General features: G+C 40.9%; 1 pseudogene; it reads right to left on the bottom strand.

Annotated features, from left to right (window-relative positions):
• The window catches only part of LOC110576145, a 28555-nt pseudogene extending 20805 nt beyond the window's left edge, over positions 1 to 7750 (bottom strand).
• Between the last annotated feature and the right edge of the window lie 809 nt (positions 7751 to 8559).

The raw sequence follows: 8559 nt of genomic DNA, 5'->3' as shown, positions 1-8559 counted from the left end.
AGAAAGAAAGAAAGAAAGAAAGAAAGAAAGAAAGAAAGAAAGAAAGAAAGAAAAAGAAAGAAAAGAAAGAGAAAAAGAAAGAAAGAAGGGAGGGAGGAAGGGAAGGAAGGAAAGAGAGAGAGAAAGAAAGAGGAAGGAGGGAGGAAGGAAGGAAGGAAGGCAGGCACTCACTTCCAACTTAAAGTAGTCACAGGATGTTGATGTTTTAGTGGCTCCCCGCCCCCCTCTCTCCCTCCCTCCCTTGGTGTTTCTCTCTTGCTTCTGCCATGTCACTGGACAGAGGCGAGATCAAGGATGCTGAAGCCTGTGCAGAACGACTAAGGTTATGTAAGTCTTGTTAAGAACAACTCTGGGTGTCCCCCAAACGTAGAGACACTCTCAAGGCATATCTGACCCAAGGAGAGAAGCCACACAAGTCCAGATAGGATTCATATAGATAAATACATGATTTGCAAACATGTAAATATGATTCACATAGGTAAGTGGTGATTAGGATAAAAATAATTTAGAAGACTCCCAAGTACATTATTTTGTTTTATTTAAATATTTCTTCTGAGAAAAAAAAAAAACGTGAGGCATCGCTTAAAATATGTTTTAAAAAATATGGCACTGCCTTTCAGTTCCTCCTCAGTAATGAATGATGGTTATCTCGGAGGTGAGTGTGGTTGATAAGATTAATCTGCTACGGATCACGCTTGTCCTCAGTTGCTTCTTCTGCGCAATATAGTTAATAATAGTATCCACCTGATAATAATATTGATAATAATACCTAATGTTTCCTGAGCTTTACTATGAGTTGGCACGAAGCTGCAAGAATTAGGTCATGTGACATCCACAAGCCTCATGAAAAAGATACTGTTATGATCGCCACTGTATAGATGGGAATTCTAGGGCTAAGAGAGATTCTAGTAATTTCCCCAGGGTTGCATCACCAGCAATGGCAAAAATAATATTCGAAACTGGGAATCTGATCTCAGAAGCTACAGCCTAAACTACTAGGAGAAATTAGCTCCTGATTAAAGTAATGCACAATATATCAAAGGGATTACTATATTTTGTGCAAGTACTGCTTTTGTGCATCCCCACGATACTTTATGCTACTCAACACCTGAGTATTTCTTTCTTGCGTTGGAATTCATTTCAGTCTTTGTGGATTTTTTTCCCCCCATTCCTGCTGATACAACAGCTCAAAATTCTCTTAGAGAACAAGATTTTGCTATTCCTAAGGAAACATAACATCTCTCTGGTATGTTCTTGAAAAGTTCAAGCTTCTGAATTGAGGCCTTTGATCCTCTGTTCATCCTCTGTGTTCATCAAATTGGAGGTTCATGGACTAAAAAAGAAGGTTAAGAACCACAGCTCAGTCTGTCAGGATTAAGCATGGCTGCGCCATTTATGAGGAGCTGGGGTTTGGAGCCTTTATCTCTCCTCTGAGATTTCTATGGTCACTACCAGATGCTATCTAGATTTTCTTTCTGTCAAAGCTCTATGCAACAGTGGTATCATTCCATAAGTCCTAAAAAAAATTCTGTACTATCACAATTTTAAAAGTTGGAAACAGTACTTAAAATATCCTCATCCTAGAGAGTCCAATGTTCATTAGCCTATTAAAGATGCCGAGAAGTATTGCAGTAAAGAAAGCTGTTTAACTTACTCCTACAGAAGTACATTTTCCTATGTAAATCTGTTGACTCCCCAACTCCCCACAGCATTAGCGTTTGGGGGAAAAAATTCCTATTAGATAGAAATGTGTAACCCATGAAATTCCTACAAACTGTACCCTGAGAGTAAGGCATTTCAGGGTTATACTCTGAATATTTCATGCCAGCTTTCAGCCATACAGAATATGCCTACTTTCGTGATTTTGTCTCATTAGCTTGAGCATCCTGTGAGGACTCATTTTGTTCTGTTTACCTTTCAGATACCATTAAAACCTCTGGAATGTCTTCGTGATCAATACATATTTGGCAGGGCGCCTGGGTGGCTCAGTCATTAAGCATCTGCCTTCAGCTCAGGTCATGGTCCCAGGGTCCTGGGATCGAGCCCTGCATCAGGCTCTCTGCTCAGTGGGAGACCTGCTTCTCCCTCTCCCACTCCCCCTGCTTGTGTTCCCTCTGTCGCTGTGTCTCTCTCTGTCAAATAAATAAATAAAATCTTCAAAAAAAAATACATACTTGGCAAGTAAAGGAATAATTCAGAAACTTTTGTTTGTTTCACTGATGGGGAATAGAGTAACAAACCACCCCAATCTGCCCAGGACCGCCAAGTCCCTGGCACTTGGGACTATCAGTGTGAAATCCAGAAAGTCCCAGGCTAACTGGGACAAACTAGTCATGCCAGGTGGTGGTGATTTTTTGTTTTGTTGATTTTTGTTTTTAGTTATCTTATTCGTGCACTCTCTCCATGTGTTGGAAATGGAGTAAAACACTGGCCATGAATTAATTTGTTTAATCCTCAAAACGATCCTAGGAAATAGGTATTATTTTGTCTTCATTTCACTGATGAGGAAACTAAGACAAAGTCTGCGCGCCTAGCCCAAGAATATACAGCCTTAACCCCCATCTGGCTCTAGAGCCTGCACCCTTAACCACTCCTCTCTTCCGCCTTCAGAAGTGAATTCTGCCGGTACAGCAAAGAGAATAGGGCCATGAAATTCATCTATGAAAATAAGCGCTTAGTAATTCATGTGGAAAATAACATGGTCAAGCATAATCCACTTATTGCTGGATGAGATAGAGGCAGGGAGAGAAAGAAACCTGGAAAGCCATAATCTTGACATTAATCCAGGAGAAGAGTGAATTTGAATATGAGCTTTTAATATCTTATAAACAGGCCAAGCAAGCAGAGAGCTATTTTTAGCTCGGAGTTATGAGATACAATCACATGGGCAGGTGGCCTACATTTTTGGTTTTATATTTGGTGAGGAGTTTTGCGAGCTAAGTGGCAATGGCATCCTACTGACCATGTTTGGAAAAGGCGACCGCAGTCCTACAGATTCTGAGCCTGCTGAGCAGAACTAGTTGGTGTTGTGGAGGGGGAGCCAGGAAATCTGGGTTGAGCCTTGACACGACCACTCTAGCAACATGACTTAGGTAGAGCTACTTAAGGCTTTTGTACCTGTTTCCTTATCTGAGAAATAGGAGACAGTGCAAAGGTCCAGGTACAGTAGAAGACATGTAGAGCCCCCCCGAATAGAGTGGATTAAATACTGGTTCTGCCACTTAGCACCTGCGTATCTGAGCCTCGGTTTTGCCATCTGTCAAATGGGAAATTTGATTCACTGCTCACACATCTGTTGTGAATCTTAAGGAGATAATGTACATTGAATTATAGAAACAAATCTGGCATGATAAAGGTGCTCGATAAAATTATAATTCTCTTTCCTTGAAGGTCTAATCATCCATCCATTCAGTAAGGATCATCGAACACCTGCTACATGCCGGGTACTAAGCTAGGTACTAGGGACACAAAGGTGAAGATAACAGAGTGCCTGTCCTCCAGTGGCTTATCATTTAGTAGAATACGCTCCTCCAGCTGGATGACCTTTAGTAAGTCACCTCACATCTCCGAGGCTAGGTTTTATCAACCATAAAATTAGGATAATGAATTCAATGCTAACAGAGTAAGTGTGAGAAACAAAAGTTACAATGCCCAGCAGAGCTCTAAGCACACAGGAAACCCTCAGGGAAGACTTGGTGAAGGGAGGTGATGAATCCTAAGGCTTACATCTCCAGGAAATGTGGAAGTTGTGTGCACTCAACTCAGGGCTGTTATTTTCTGCTTATTCAGAAAGCAAGTCTCCCTCACACCAGTCAGAAGGGCTGAAATTAACCACTGGGGAAATGGCAGATGTTGGCGAGGATGTGGAGAAAAGCGAACCCTTTTACACTATTGGTGGGAATGCAAGCTGGTGCAGCCACCCTGGAAAACAGTATGGAGGTTCCTCAAAAAGTCGAAAATAGAGCTACCATAGGACCCAGCAATTGCACTACTGGGTATTTACCCCAAAGATACAAAAGTAGGGATCCGAACGGGTACGTGCACCCCGATGTTTATAGCAGCAATGTCCACAATAGCCAAACTGTGGAAAGAGCCCAGATGTCCATCAACAGATGAATGGATAAAGAAGATGTGTTATATATATACAATGGAATACTACTCAACCATCAAAAAAATAAAATCTTGCCATTTGCAATGATGTGGATGGAACTGGAGGGTATTATGCTAAGCGAAATAGGTCAATCAGGCAAAGACAATTATCATATGATTTCAATCATAGGTGGAATTTAAAAAACAAAATAGAGGATCATAGGGGAAGAGAGGAAAAAATAAAACAAGACAAAATCAGAGAGGGAGACAAACCACGAGAGACTCTGAATCATAGGAAACAAACTGAGGGTTGCTAGAGGGGAAGGGGGGTCGGAGTATGGGGTAACTGGGTGATGGACATTAAGGAGGGCACGTGATGTAATGAATACTGGGTATTGTATAAGACTGATGAATCACTGACCTCTACCTCTGAAACCAATAATATATTATATGTTAATTAATTGAATTTAAATAAATGATAAATAAAATACAGTTTTACTGAAAAAAAAAGAAAACAAGTCTGAAGATTTAGGATTTTATCTCTGAAATTGTGAGCAACACAAATCATGATCCCAAAGAAGGTAAAACAATATTATTTGGCCATTAGAAGTTCGTGGGTGCCTGGGTGGCTCAGATGGTTGAGCATCTGCCTTCGGCTCAGGTCATGATCCCGGGGTCCTGGGATCGAGTCCCGCATTGGGCTCCCTGCTCAGCGGGGAGCCTGCCTCTCTCTCTCTCTCTGTCTCTTATGAATAAATAAATAAAATCTTTAAAAAAAAAAAAAGAAGTTCGCAGAATTAAGAGCAGGTAAGGAGACCTCTTAGATCATATTTTCTGGGATGCAGGCTCTGAGACTGAGATTCGCATGCAGGTGGCTCACCAGGGGTTGCTCTCAGGAAAGGCATCTGTGAGGGAGAGATGCTGGGACCAGACACGAGGCCTTCAGCCTATCCTTTGGGGAACTCGAGCTGGGGTAGATCTCAGGAACCATCTCCAAGAGACAAGACAAGGGGCCAGGCCTTGGTATCCTTCACTGGCCAGTCTTGGCTGCAGGTTACTTTGGGAGAGGGGGGCTCCCTGAAGACAATTAGCAGGGTCCATGTGTCACTCAGGTATAAAGCAACCATTATCAGAAGAGAGAACCAATAATGTGTTCATAAGGACAGAGAGTGATCCTATCAGCATCCAGGAAGAAGCAAAAGTGGGCATTCGCAAGCACGGTATGGGAACTGGCCAGAGGCCAGGGCAGCTGTGGTGTGCGTGAGGGTCTGCTGTGGTGGATCACGGCTCAAGATCTGGCTCAGCGCCTTCTTGGACACGAGACCACTTCCCCTCCCCAAGCCTCAGCTTCCTCGTCTGACACATACGATGGTGAAACAAAAATAGCCCCGAGGTCCCTTTCATCTCTATACCAATAATTCTAGATCTTAATCAGCTTTGTTAGCAAGGAAACATGATTACAAAATGGATGACTTGGTAATTGCTTTGCTTTCTGCTGGTAAGATAAATCTTATGGCCATGCTTTCTCTGCAGTATAAATTTTCATACTGACTTGCTAGTTAAAATGCTTAGATTTCCCTCCTATTACTGAGGGCTTTATTTCTTGTTCTTTTAACATTTTACATTTCTACTCTATGTCTCAATTTTTTGAGACTGGGATCTTTTCTCTTGCTCACTCTACGATCCCCGGTGGAGTGTTTCTCACGTGCTAGATATATCAGTTATGTTTTAATACAGACAGACCAACTCAGGCTAACATAAAGGGGAAAAAGGAGGTAATTAAAAGGATACCATGAGGTTCACAGAATCAGTGGGCAACTGGGTAACAGGCAGGAACTGGGGGCATTTTGGAGGCCTAAGAACAGAAGTCAACAGTAAAGAAACTATATCCTGTCTGAAATGGCCCAACCGGAATCCCACCATGGGGGCAAATGAAACCCACACCTTTGGGCTGTGCATGTATGTATCACTTCTTCAGGTTCAAAGTTGGGAGAGTAAGAACTTTTCATTGGCTGAGCTTAGAACTCATACCTGCCCTCTGTGCACCTCTATGCATCTCTCTGTAGGAAATCTCTCCATAGGGGCAGAGAAGGAAAGGTTTCCCCTTACTTTGCTTCCCATAGGCTTGGGCGGCATTGGGAATTCTCCCATCAACCCAGTGATTATGAGATCATTCTCCAAAAGGACAGTCAGAATGTTTTTAAGAAGGAAAATGGGGGCTTCTGGGTGGCTCAGTTGGTTAAGCATCGGACCAGCTCAGGTCATGATCTCAGGGCAGGGAGTCTGCTAACAGATTTTCTCTCCCTCTCTCCCTCTGCTTCTCCCCCTGCTCATGCTCTCTCTTTCTCTTTCTCAGTCTCTTGCTCTCTCTAAAAATAAATAAATAAATCTTTTTAAAAACTGAAGGAAAATGGATTCTGGATATTTCAAAAATGACCAATGTCTGCTACAACAAGGGCTAAAATAACTTTTTAGGTGAATATGTGCTCACACATAAAATGTTGAACAATATGCCTGAGGCAAACAAATGCTTTGCTTTAACACAGGTGCATCAACAAAACTGTTCTAAATGATCTACACTATTTGGGATCCCTCCTCTACTTCTGATATTTACATGATATCTAGACTTTCCACAGCTGAGTTTGAATCTAGTTTAAATTGGAAAATCTTAACTTGAAAGAGAATGTTCTCCACAGTTGGGCACCAGCCTACAGCATTCCAAACTTATTTTCCATTACTTCTCTTCATGAATATTACATTCTAGACAAATAGAACACTTTGCTGAATACATCTGCATAGCTTCATTCTCATTTCACTGCATGTGTCTTATCCAGAACAAGTGTTTTCATCTTTAGTGCCCACCTGCACCGCACCTCCCCCCCACCGGGATCTATTCTTTCTGCAATCTACCATAACAGTTTATCTGTATCTCTTATTGGTTTTTATAATTTGCTACATTGAATTAAACTTATTTATATGTAGGTGCTGTCTCCACTTTAGTTTACTCTATAAAGTCCTTAAATATAGGAACTCTTTTGGATGTATCTTTTTTAACATTTGTATTATGAAATACATCTTATACAGAATAGTACATAACAGGATACATAATGGAAAAGTACATAAAGTTTTGTGATGAAATATAGGGATGAATATAGGAACTATGTTTCATTTTCCTTTTTTAACATTTTTACTGTGATTACATACATATATATGCGTCTTACATATATAAGTATATATACATATACTCAAAAAAGTGCATAAAACATCTAGGTTGAGTTTAATAATAGTTAGGAAGCAAATGTCAATATAGACACCATCCAAGTCAGGAATAAAGCAGAAGTTTCATTCCATAACTCTGTTTGGATCTGTTTGTGATTTGCTTTATTTTTACATAGCAATAGAAAAATGGCTGAAAGAATTGGAAAAAAGAAAACCCACCAAAGGGTGTTTGACTTCATCAGTAATCAAGAAATACAATTAAAACAACAATAAAAAAAACACTAACCTCTTTTCAGATTGGCATAATTTAAAACCCCAGTGATACCAAGTGTTGGCAGTGGGACCTCACAACTGTTGATGGGAATATAAATTGGTACAACTACTTTCAAAACTAGTGCCATATTATTTACCTGTGGTTCAGCAGTTCCACATTCAGATGCATATACCCTAGAGAATTGAATGCATATGTGCACCGAGACTCATGATAAAAAGTTCACATCAGCAGAGTTCATCATTTCCCCAAACTGGAGATAAGTAAAATCAACGTGAACAAATACTGAGTGATTCAATTTTGTGTTTTTCTATTGGGCTGTCTGTATTTTTCCCACTGATTTGTAAGAAGCTTTAATATATATATATATATATAATATTAAAATATTATATACACACATGTGTAGACACTAAATTTTTGCTGGTTAAATATACTATAAAAACTAGCCCCCTTCTCCCCACCCCACCTCCCACCACACACACACACATTATGAAATAATCACAGACCAACAACAGAGAAATCTCATGTCATGAATAGGAGGTGAGGTTCTTGGACTTGGATCTGAGTAGTTGAGTGGTAGGATCCTACAGAAGTTTTGCAATGAAAGGGATTTGTCTTTAGGGATACAATTGCTCTCATAGACCCAGGCCCTTCATCCAGCTGGATGGCAACAAGTCCTAACTCCCTGCAGAAGTAAAGGACTGAGGAGTTGGTGGTCCGTCATCTTGATATCTGAGTGGTTTACTTTTCCTACAAGCCTCTGCCAACAGAAGCTCCTGCCATGTGCAGTCCCATCTTCATTCCTGGGTTCAGGCCGGTCCCTGTTGGTCAGAAACTCCCCAGTCAGCTCTGCTAATAATTTCATTGTCAGTAGCAATACTATCATTAGGGAGAGGTAGCAACTTTAAAAATGCTTCCCTATCCATTATCTCCTTTGACCCTACAACATCCCTGAGGAACGTTTGGCCTGCTACTATCTC

Source organism: Neomonachus schauinslandi, chromosome 11 (assembly GCF_002201575.2).
Source record: "Neomonachus schauinslandi chromosome 11, ASM220157v2, whole genome shotgun sequence".
NCBI lineage: Eukaryota > Metazoa > Chordata > Mammalia > Carnivora > Phocidae > Neomonachus > Neomonachus schauinslandi.
This window is presented reverse-complemented; position numbering and strand designations above follow the sequence as displayed.